The 12,291-nt window shown below is 42.9% G+C and overlaps 1 long non-coding RNA gene across 2 annotated transcripts; it reads right to left on the bottom strand.

Moving 5' to 3' along the window:
* Positions 1 to 1,155: 1,155 nt before the first annotated feature.
* Positions 1,156 to 12,185, bottom strand: LOC140911436 (uncharacterized). Of its 2 annotated transcripts, none has more exons than XR_012158954.1 (4): positions 11,821 to 12,185; positions 9,994 to 10,087; positions 2,309 to 2,384; positions 1,156 to 1,937 (listed from the first exon to the last, which is right to left on the bottom strand). It is a non-coding gene; the product is annotated as an uncharacterized LOC140911436 (long non-coding RNA). The 2 variants fall into 2 exon arrangements; XR_012158953.1 differs by having other exon boundaries at positions 2,303 to 2,384; positions 11,821 to 12,184.
* Between the last annotated feature and the right edge of the window lie 106 nt (positions 12,186 to 12,291).

Below are 12,291 nucleotides of genomic sequence, written 5' to 3'. Positions count from 1 at the left end.
GCTGTCTGTTTTCTAGGAAACTGTATTGCATCTTATTTTGCAATGGATACTGATAAAAAAAGTGTTATAATAGTGTCCAGTTATAATTTTCATATGTCTTAGAATCATAGAAATATAGGGCTGGAAGGGATCGCAAGAAGTCACCCAGTCCAGCCCACCACACTGTGGCAGGACCAAGTATATATCTAAGGTGTTTGTCTAAGTCTCCCTTGCTGTAGATTAAGCCAATTACTTTTTGTCCTACCTTCAATGGACAGGCCCATTGTCTTTACAACCGCCCTTAATCGGTTTGAAGACTGTTATCAAGTCACACACGTACTGTTTTCTCAAGACTAAACATGCCCAGTATTTTTAACCTTTTCTCATAAGTCATGTTTTCTAAACTGACTATCATTTTTGTTGCTCTTCTCTGGACTCTCTCCAATTTATCCACATCTTTTGTAAAGTGTCACCTAAAACAGAACACAGTACTCCAGCTGAGGCCTTACCTGTGCAGAGTAGAATAGAATAACTAGCTCCTGTGCCTTAATATATTTTTTCTATATGTTTTAAATGGAATATTTTTATTTAATAACAGAAAAATTAAGATCTTTGTTTAAATGGAAGAGGATATTAGAAATGTAAATTTTGTAATCACATTTCTATCCTAATAATGTAAACTGCACTGTAAACTTACTCATGATGGACAGATGCTGCAAGACCTGATTTTGGTCCTTTCTTTAGTAATGTGTTTGTACCAAAAAAAAAACCTTACATTTCTTTCAGCAAAATCCACACAGATAAACATTGTATTATATAATTCCCTTCTTTTATTAGAAAGACTGCTGGCAGGAAGCATCCCCAAAAAATAGGAAGTACAATTTTGCACAAACAAAAGGATGTGGAGGATGTGTTACTCTAAATTTTAGGTGCCAATTAAATTAGCCTACAATAGCGCTTCTAATTTAACAAAAGGGTAACAAGGTTGTGGCCCGCCTGAAAGGAATTGCCAGTGTGTTACCAGGGGGCTTGTGTCCAACCTGCAGAGGACTCCCCAGAGCAAACTAGTCTTGCTAACCCCTGAAAGGACACGGATACAGCCTTCCGCTCAAGGATTGATGCAAGCAGAAATTCTTTTAACAGAAATTTTTTTTAAAAAAAAGTTTAATAAAGCAAGAAAAGATACATAGGATTTAATAAAACACAATAGAGTTATATTTAACAATTACACAATAAAGCAGTACAGCAAAATAAAAGACAGACTGCATAAAATACCTAACACCTATAGAGCAGAGGTTCTCAAACTGTGGTCCGTGAGCTCCATTCAGGTGGTCCACGGCTAATTCCCTCTAAGGTGCGTGCCTGGGCGCACACAAGAGAATGAAGGGCCACCCACCTAATTAGTGGAGCCGCGCAGGTGAGGTTCCACCAATTAGGTGCCTGTATCCTGGAGAAGACTCACATATAAGATGAGGTGGTGGCCTTGTGGGGAATAGGGGATAGGTGGGAGGGGACTGGGGTGAGAAGAGGGGGTGGGGGGAATTTGGGACGTGCAGGGCTGCAGTGGCCAGAGAAAGAGGTGACTTTCCCCATCTTCAGGACTGCAGCTGCCAGGGAGAGACGGCCCTCCTTCCCAGCCCCAGCTCAGGGGCTACTGCGGCAGCACAGTGGCTTCCCAGCCTAGTGACTGCTGTGGCAGGGGAGACCCCTCCCCTCCTTCCCAGCCCCAGCTTGGGGGCTGCCACGGCAGGGAAGAGAGGGCACATCCATCACATTAGAAAGGTAAGACTACTGATATTAAAATAAGTTATGTGCTTTTATTTGTAGAACAAAAATAAAGGGTTTTTTTATATAGCACTTTTATCCAAAGCGGTTTGCAATAGTTAGCTAACGGTACAAACAACATTTGGAAAGATGAGTAAGTGGGCTGTTGACACCCTCAGCAATTTTCAGGTTGTCTGCAAAAAAAAAAAAAAAAAAAAACAAACTTTGAGAACCACTAATATAGAGAATACAGTAGTTTCAATGTAACATGCATATAAAGATCCCACATTCAAAGGCTTTTAGTCTTAGTGTTAGTCTAATTCTGTACCTAATACAGTGTAATATACATGGCCTCTATATACACATATGAAAAAGTCGTCATTCACAGATTTAAAAAGAAAACATTTACTTAACACTAACACTTAATATTTAAACATAAATCCTGTGAGCACTGGCCAAGCGGTCAGTGGGCAGGGGAGAGCTGCTCATTCAGAAACAGGCATCAAACTTTATTAACACACCCACCCAGACACTCAAAGAAAATAATTTATAAAATTACTGTTACGCTTTCACACCAAAATCCCTCTGACTCATCTTAGGTCCTTCTGCTCTGTCAGTATAAAAGATGAAGATGTCTGCACCTGGAAGAAAGGATCTAGCTGATAATGACATTTTCCTCTGTCTTTATTTAAATGTATATCATAAGGCTGAATTGCACTGTTATTACAAATATATCCAATTCCCTGTTCTTCCATACAAGCCTCAAGTTCAAGGATTTTCCATGTCTGATTTTGTTTTATGGTCTATTGGTTGCATCACACTGGTGTTGACATTTAACCCAAGTGATACAATAGGAGATATCCATTCAGTTTGGGCATCAGACATCATATATGCAGTTGCTTGGTTCAACTGAGCATTGTATGTGAAGTTTACCATCTTCCACCAAGAATTAAGGGTTTTTTTCAGCCTCAGTGGCATATTTCCACATTATGTTTCTTATTTCTAGAGGTAAAATTCAACTCATTCCATCTCCTATAATGTCTTGAAAACATTTTCCTCTTTCAACTACCAACATTTCAGTCTTTGGGCTTCTCTACATGTGAAAATTAATCCAGAATGCAGGAGGGTGTGAATGTAAAGCAGATTAACTATTCCTGATTAATTCTATGTGTGGAGGTTTTTATCCCAGAATAAGAGAGCCTTATTCCAAATTACATAAATCCAGTAAATTAACCTAATTTGGAATAAGAAATGCTTATTTTGGAATAAGTGTGTCCACCCATGAAGCTAGTCTGGAATAATTCCCCATGTAGACAAGTTTGAGCAAGCTGTCTTTGTCATGGAGCCAGTGTGTCATGTTAGTGGGGATAGCAGTTGAATCTCTAAACAATCAGAAATAAAGCTGGGTGTCTTGTGTATTTTTGGCAATGAAACCAATGTGTCGCAGCACCTCTCCAAGTGGTCTCCTGGATTCTGAAGAGGAGGGGGAACAGGATAGTTCCTTGTGGGAGCCCACAAGTGAAGACTTTTCTGGAAGAGGAACAGTTTCCCATCATTCCTCTAAGCCTGTTGGAAAAGAACGGTTGGAGCGCTATTGCTGTGATGTCTGGTTCAGCGATGTCTTGTAAGTGGTCAGCAATACCTTGCAGTTGACAGTCAAAAGTTGTGGAGAGGTCAGGTATTATGAGATTGGCCTCTCTTCATCCCTTAGTATTACTGGGGCTGTGTCCATGCCATGCCCTGGTCTGAAGTTGAATTGCAGGACATCCAAGATGTCAGCAAAAGTCATACCTAGTTGAAACATGGCTACCAGTACTTTCTGAATGGTTTTGCATAAGCATTGGAGATTTTCCTCAGTCAAATGCTGGCTTTCTGAGAATCATGAACATTGTCACAATTTTCAGTAGGATTTTCATTGACAATTACCGTTAGGAGTAGGAACAGTTTTCTTTATTGCCATTCCTCATCCCAGAGAGTTTCACCTGTTTCGCAGGTGATGTGTCAAATATTTCTCAGCATTTCTTCAGCTTCATTGTGTACCAAACCCACACAAGTGGCAGGGTTGGTAATGTCATCTGATCTGCTATATAGTTTCCTTCCTATGTGCATTCATCTCATCTCTTTTGTGAAGCAGGAGGAAAGCTCTTCACAGCAGTGGTCAGTGGTTTGGTCCAATGTCAGGAGCTTCAGGTGCACAGTACCTCTTAAAAACAGGAACACAATTTTTTCCCCATATTTTTCAAAATCAATTTTTTCATTTGCTTTCTGGGTTTGTACATTTTTATGTACAGAAATTTTAGATGCTTGTATGAGCAGTGTTCTACATTCAAATTGTATTGTTTTGTTATATCAAACTAAATCTTGTGTTCTGTAACTTCACAGCAGAAACTGTATTATGTTGCAGCAGTCCTCAGTCAATGACCATGGAGTCTCTCTAATTTTTTTAATTGGCAAATAAAATGTAATCTTTTCAGTTACTTCTGGTATCTTAGCTTCTCTTTATCTCGAACACTGCTGTCATCAGGGAACATCTCTTCCTCTGCAAAAGAATTGTGCTGGAAAAATAGGAAATATCACTGCTAAGGATGAAATAAAGCATCGGCAGTGCTGGGTCCTGAACATGTACTACTAGAGATCAGAATAAACCTTAGTCCAACTGCTCTTTGAACTGAAAAATAGCTGCAATCAAAGGAAATGAAAAATCAAGATGTAGGAGAGAAGGAAAGGGTATAGGCAGGGAATTATGGGTGAAGGAAAATAAAACAATTTTCCCAAGTTAAATTAAGGACTAGTTTTGTATGTTTTTTAATTATTGTACTTAATGCCTAAGTACTACAGTGATTTTAGTAATATCTCTCATGTCTGAAAAATTGTACTGAATATCATACAAAAACAAGTAACCTGTGTGGTATTTCAGCATTTCACTTCCAAATGGAACCAGGAAGTGCAGAAGCATGGAGAACTGAAAAATAATTAGAAAACAGTAACTACACCTTATTTGAACTTCAACTGATGTTTGGTTCAAGTTATGGTGATGGTTTGGTCAGTTCATATTTTATGTAAATCAGTTAATACAGCCTTAAAGAAAATACAACCAAATTATAGTATCTTGTCACTGCTATTCCTTGCCTATCTTCCTATATAAACAGTCATTTAGTGTTCATTAGCTATAAGCCTATTTGTTCACTCATTAAGATTGACCAGTCATTTCAAAAATAAGTGACAGATGCATGCCATCTGGTGGTTTACCTGCATATGTACAGTTTAGAGTTCTACCATCATGCTCCTTTATTTTAGGAAATCTTTTCCCAGTGTTGTCGCTTTGATAACTAGCAGAATAGTAACATTTAAAAACATGCTGAAAGTGAGCAAGCAGATCCCTCTGAAGAATGCATCAAAATAACATGAAAATGAAACTACACATGAAGTTAGAAATGTTGAGATTTGGCTAAATAGCTACAGAATGCATCTCTTTATTTTCAAACCATCTTATCACTCTGGTATCCAAGAGCATTTTCAGTGATTTGTTCTGAAAAATGAATATATGGTTCCTCAAGCTGCTCTTATTCATTGGCTGCCAACAACATGCCGGGGCTATTCCAGTAGTTTAGAGGTTAGCTTCCATACTGTGTGTAAGATTGCATGAGTAAGGGGGAAAATATTAAACAAGGTAGTAGAGAGTAAGGAAAAGGAGGAAAAAAAATAGGAGAGGGCACAGAAAAGGCCATACTCTGCAGGGAGGGAAGCCTGCAGTTGAGGTCAAAAAAGCAAAGTGGGGAACAATATGACAGACCACAAAATAGAAATGGGATAGGAGCAGGATTTACCTACCAAAGGGAGGCAAAATGATTAATAAAAAATGATTCTGGTCTGTCGTCTGATTTCTGGACTCCTGCCCATCCTCAATGCATGTGCAACAATTTTAGGAGTTCAGAAATCAGACGATAGACCAGAATCATTTTTTATATTCATGATTTTTGGAGTCTGGTTCATGATTTTTAAACTTTTGAGGTCAGCAACGGTGATTAGTGTTGCTAAGTCTCACAATTTTATAGTGACAAAGACCATTTTAGTCCCCACTGTCAGAGCTTTTGCTAGAGGACCCAACTAAAATCAAGGCCCCATATGCTAGGCACTCTTCAGCCACATAATAAGAGAGGCTTGGTTTACATGGGGAGTTTAAACAGGACTAAATTGAGTTAATCTGATTTGAAAACACTTGTGTACACAGCTGCAATTCATTATAGTGCACTGACCCTGCATTTATCACAAATTCTGGAGTCCTCTTTTGAAGTTATTAACTTTGCTACAAATCAAGTTAATTCAGTCTATTGTTCATGTGTAGGCAATGCTGCTGAAAACTGCTTTGACAGTCTTCCTATTCTTATCCTACCCTACTTTTCAAGTGATCATTATTGGCCTCTCTGTTTACCTACATGCCCTCCACTGTTCTGGGGTCAAGTTGACCAGATGTTCCTTCCCCTGTTTATAAGCTGGAGCACAGCCAGATTTTGTCTATTGGCTCCTGGATTCCATTTTATCACAATAGCTATGGAAATATCCCAAAAGCTCACAATATGCCTTGAGCAGCTTCTTGGAACTGTGTTGAGACCCTGACCAAGACTGAGTAGGCAGATCCTATGAAGGGAATCTTGGCATGTAAGTCTTTTTTATAATTTAACATTTATATTTTAATGTATTATGTTATAGGGTTGTACTAGCTTCCGTTCGAGGTGCCCTATGGCTGCAGCCACTCTAGAGCGTTGTGAGCTAGAAGATTTTCTGAGTCCCAGGTTCCCTGCCTTGCTCCCTCTATCAGCCTATGCTATCTATTTGTCCCTTGGTCTTCCACACACCTTTTCAAAATGGTGGATACTCTGGCCAAGTAATTGGCCTCTATCTCATGATGAAGCCCAGTTAGTGACCATTTTCAGGACCACACTCTAGAAGGCACATGCCTATGTATCTATTTTTACTTCCCCTTCCCTTTGCTTGGTAAATGATATCTTCCCCTCCCCCATTTGCCACCTCAAAATGGTGGCTGGCAGCAAACAGTTGCAGTTTTTATGCCCTCCCTCCCCAAGGGGATTCAAATAAGAAAAACATTCTTTTGTGACAAGTGTAATGTTTACTGAGGCAGTGGTTACAGAAAAAGAGTTTGGTTAGTGTTCTCACTTTACATGAGGTAGACATTGCATGCCTGTAAAAGCGACAGAGTACTGATCCCTTACAAATGCCCTGTAATGCTCATTCTAACAGACTGGTAACAGTGAATGCTTCAGGCAATCATTGCAGAACCCTATCCATTTTTCTCTGCACATTCAACATGTCTGTAGGGGAGATAAAGCAAAAGGTAAGGCTGAAAAATTGTTCAGAGATTATGAGGAAGAGCTGCATGGCCACCCACCCCCCTCTCCAGGGAAAGCTTGCAGTCAGAAGCTCCTCCTTCCACTCCTCGAGCACTTCTGGAGGAATCATCATGGTGAATAACTTCACAGCATCTCTCACTGGTCTGTCCTTTGCCTTTTTAAAAAAGGTCACACTTTGCCTCCTACTCACCCGCCTCAGGGTAATGACAGCCTAAATGCTGGAGGGAGTACTATAGAACTCACCCCTAGATTCACCCCACTCGCTCTTCTGATATTATACATCAGAGTTGGGCAAACTAGGACCCACAGGCCACATCCGGCCCACGGGACTGTCCTGCCTGGCCCTTGAGCTCCCGGCCAGGGAGTCTAGCCCCTGGCCCCTCCCCCCACTGTACCCCCTGTCATAAATATAAAGGGAAGGGTAAACCCCTTTGAAATCCCTCCTGGCCAGGGGAAAGCTCCTCTCACCTGTAAAGGGTTAAGAAGCTAAAGGTAACCTCGCTGGCACCTGACCAAAACGACCAATGAGGAGACAAGATACTTTCAAAAGCTGGGAGGAGGGAGAGAAACAAAGGGTCTGTGTGTCTGTCTATATGCTGGTTTCTGCCGGGGATAGACCAGGAATGGAGTCTTAGAACTTTTAATAAGTAATCTAGCTAGGTATGTGTTAGATTATGATTTCTTTAAATGGCTGAGAAAAGAATTGTGCTGAATAGAATAACTATTTCTGTCTATCTTTTTTGTAACTTAAGGTTTCGCCTAGAGGGGTTATCTATGTTTTTGAATCTAATTACCCTGTAAGATATCTACCATCCTGATTTTACAGGGGGGATTTCTTTATTTCTATTTACTACTATTTTTATTAAAAGTCTTCTGGTAAGAAAACTGAATGCTTTTTCATTGTTCTCAGATCCAAGGGTTTGGGTCTGTGGTCACCTATGCAAATTGGTGAGGCTTTTTATCCAACATTTCCCAGGAAAGGGGGGGGTGCAAGTGTTCGGAGGATTGTTCATTGTTCTTAAAATCCAAGGGTCTGGGTCTGTAGTCACCTAGGCAAATTGGTGAGGCTTTTTACCAAACCTTGTCCAGGAAGTGGGGTGCAAGGTTTTGGGAAATATTTTGGGGGGAAAGACGCGTTAAAACAGCTCTTCCCCAGTAACCAGTATTAGTTTGGTGGTGGTAGCGGCCAATCCAAGGACAAAGGGTGGAATATTTTGTACCTTGGGGAAGTTTTGACCTAAGCTGGTAAAGATAAGCTTAGGAGGTTTTTCATGCAGGTCCCCACATCTGTACCCTAGAGTTCAGAGTGGGGGAGGAACCTTGACACCCCCTCTCCCACAGCCATGCCACTGCATGGGCAGCACAGCTTGCACCCGCCCACCTCCCAGGCTTTCCAATAAGCTAGTCCTGCTGCTCTGAGCCGCATGGTAAGGGGGCGGGGAGAGCAGGGAGCAGTTGGGTAAGGGGCAGGAGGTCTCGGGGGGGGGGGGGCTGGATGGGGCGGAGTTTTGGGGCTGGGAAGTCAGGGGATGGGGGGCAGGGGGGTTGGATGGGGGTGGGGTCCTGGGTTGCGGTTAGGGGCAGGAGGTACTGGGAGGGGGCAGTCAGGGGACAAGGAGCAGGGGGGGTTGGATGGGTTTGGGGTTCTGAGGGGGGCAGGAAGTGGGAAGGGGTAGATAGGGGCAGGGCCCAGGCTGTTCGGAGAGGCACAGACTTCCCTATTCAGCCCTCCATACAGTTTCACAATCTCGATGTGGCCCTCGGGCCAAAAAGTTTGCCCATCCCTGCTATATAAGCACCTCCAAGGCACAGGAAAACTGTGAAGGCAGACCAGGAACATATATCCCCTCCCCCCAAATCTCCAAGGTACAGCTACAAAGCCAAACAGCACATACCGAATGGATAAAAATCCCAATTCACATACCACTTACCATCTCTGAGGATCCCCCCCCAGGCTGAGAAGAATCTCAGGGACGTAAAACCAGAAATGCATTTAAAAATATGCTGTCAAAGCCACCCCCAAAATATGAACAACAACTGTCTTTCTGTTAATACCCCGTCACTGCGGCACCTGTACTGGCCAGACCATTGAGGTCAGGGACTTTGTCAGTGACGGAGTAGCTGGAGAGAAAACAGAAAAGTCATGATGAAATGTTCACAGGCATCATTACACAGTGCCCACTCAAAACAAATAAAAAAAAATGCAGAGGTGGAGGCAGTATCTGAGGACAGAGAGGCAATCTGACAAAGAGCTTTCCCGGGAAATCATTGCAGTGGAAAAGGACAGCGTGACAGTTGCCAGAGAGAGCACTGTCATGGCCAAAGACAGTATGAGAAAAGACAGGAAAATGCAGAGGCAACTCCTGGTGGCAATACAAAGCCAAAATGCGCTACAAGTTACTATTCCGAGATATGTTGCATGGGAATCTGTCAATTGTTTTGCCCATACTTTGCAGCTAGCCATTAATGATGGGTTTTCTTCAAGTAGTGTGGATCGGCTATTGAAGCTGCAAGTAGACTAGTTGCACGTTTCCACCACAGCACTGTGACTGCAAAAGCACTCGAAAGAAAACAAACACAGCTTCAGGTTAAGCAACACTGTCTGATCCAATTGTGTAAAACTCACTGAAATTCGGTATATGACATGTTTTCAAGACTCGGTGAGCAAAGGTGGACTATAACAGCTGTGCTTTCAGATAGCTCGGCAACAAAACAATCTGATGCCTGAACGCTTCAGCTGCAAGATGAGCACTGGCAATTCATAGAGGATATCTTACCAGTACTTTCCACTTTAAAATGCACTACACCTGTCATGTCTGCTGAACAGTCAGTGTCAATTTCAAATATGTATCCAATTTGCAACAGTCTTCTCCAAACTCACCTCAGAAGCAAAGCTCCTGTCGAAAATGGAAAAGTTGCTGATTTCAAGGCTGCTGTTCGTCACTCTCTGGAGCATCAGATGAAAGCCAATGATCCTGCCAGGGCCGAAAAAAATGCATGAAACTCAAGAGTGCTGTAGTGATGCTTTTAGGTGAAGGTTACACCAAAAAGGAGAATGCAATAGAAAATGAACTGGAAAATTACTTCGGGGAGCCTTGTCCTTCATTGGAATGCAGTCCATTGGAGTGGTGAAAGGCTAATGCACAGTGTTTTCCAAGGCTTGGAAAACTGGCAAACAGTTACCTGTGCATTCCAGGAACATCTGTGCCTGCAGAATGTGTGTTTTTCAATGCTGGCCTTACTGTTAATCTGCTGTGCACAAGACTGAAACCAGAGCATGTAAACATGATAATTTTTCTTAACAAAAAATCAGCAGTAGAGTTGAAATTCTAATCTGTTTTTTTGTGTTTTTGGATGTCTCATGGATATTATGTAAAAAGTTAAACCAAAAAGTGGGTTTTAGTTTTACACATAAGACTGGCTGTATTTGTTGTTAATAAAAGCACTTGACAAAGATAATATATATGTGTGGTAGATTCACTGTGAACCAGTGACACAGGAACATTTTTTTAACAGTGGTGGTGCTGAAAGCCAGCCCCTCCTTACCCCTGCCCACCCCCACCCATTTCCGGGAGGGGGGACATGGACAGGGGCCAGGAGCGCAGGGTTAGATGTCTAATTGCAGTGATTCTTATATCCGTAGTATTGACTGCTTACTGTATTTGGAGCAGGAAAACAAAGATATATTGGTAGGACCTTTGGAGTATTTTCACCATCTAAAAGAAGAGTAACCAGAGATCACAAGATCAATTTCCTGCCATTACAAGATGAAGACTCTGGTCACTTGTGCTTCTTGGTTTCTCTAAAATCCCCGCAAGTTAGGATCCCATAATCTTCACCAATAAGTAATATATCTGAATTGACAAAATATATGACATATAATGGATCCGGTAGGGCAGGCAGCAGAGCGTGGGGCCCGGGTGGCAACGGGGCTGGCAGTTGCGAGGAAACTGGGAGCGAGGCCAGTAGCCAGGATGCTTGGTGCACTGGTATGCCAGGCAGCACTAGAGGCCCAGGTGCAGCAGCAGCAGAGCCCCGCTGGGGCAGGCAGCCAGGATGGACACCGGGTGGCAGCAGGTCGGAAGCCGGGACAGATCCCAGGCCACACCAGGATGCTGGGTGGCAGCAGGGAGGGTGGTGCAGGGCTGGCAGCCAGGACCCTGGGTGGAGTTTAATCATTAACCACTTAAACTCTTACATCTCTAATCTGTGTGGTTTATGGGTTTTGTTTTGTTTTTTTACTTGATTACTATACACTGATCTGCAGTTGAAAATCTCCGAGATCAAACCAAGGAACCAGAAATTGTGTGCTAGCAAATAGGCTCACCCTACTCCCGTAGACAAAGGTGAGTCAATATGTGTTCTTTATGTTCAATTTCATTCAGTAGTAGAGTGGTACTACTCTACTACTGTGCTATGTATGTTGCTTTTTGTCATAAGCAATACATCATGTTGACAAAGAACAAAAATTTTCTTGTTCTGTGCAAAAGTACTCTTTCTTAGAAAGAGGAGGGCCCATACGGGGCATGAATCTCCAAAGGTAGGTGCATCAAAAAAAAAATTTAGTAATTTTAAATATATACTTGTTACAAAAAATAAATTGGAAAGTGCTCAAAAGTTGGCAAATGGCATAACTAACGCTAGCTGTGCAGCCTTAATTCCGAACCCTTGTATGAAACATAAGCATTACGATACTATTTTTAATTACCTGCTCACCCACATCGATCTTCAGCAGGGTTTGAACCCAGGACTTTTACTAGCAGTTGTCTTCCACGGGCCCCAGCCAGTAAAGGACAGGGAGAGCCCATGGGCTATGCAACTCTTTCCTAGTAGCGGCAGCGGATTCCGGTGGCTGGGGCAGTGTTCTGCGCCCATCTCTGCCCGCGGCCACCGGGCCTTTCTCTCGGGGACGGTGCGAGCCCTGATGGGGCAACGGGGTGGGGGGAGTTCAAACGGTGCCTAACCGGCTCCCATCCAGTCACGGTCCTGAGCGCCGTGCCCCAGCTCCCTTCCGGGCTCCACAAGGACCTGCCCACCTCAGTGTTCCCCCTCCTGACTGAGAAGACTCCGCCTCTCCCGGCAGGCTGCTGAGCGTCACAGGCTGGCCCGCCCCAAACCCCGGGCAGGGGTGGCCCGACGCCAACGGGAGGGAGGAGCCTCAAAGCCGCGTCCAGCATTC

This window comes from Lepidochelys kempii, chromosome 5 (assembly GCF_965140285.1).
Source record: "Lepidochelys kempii isolate rLepKem1 chromosome 5, rLepKem1.hap1, whole genome shotgun sequence".
Lineage (NCBI taxonomy): Eukaryota > Metazoa > Chordata > Testudines > Cheloniidae > Lepidochelys > Lepidochelys kempii.
Note: the sequence above shows the minus strand (reverse complement) of the source record. Positions and strands in the feature narration are given on the sequence as shown.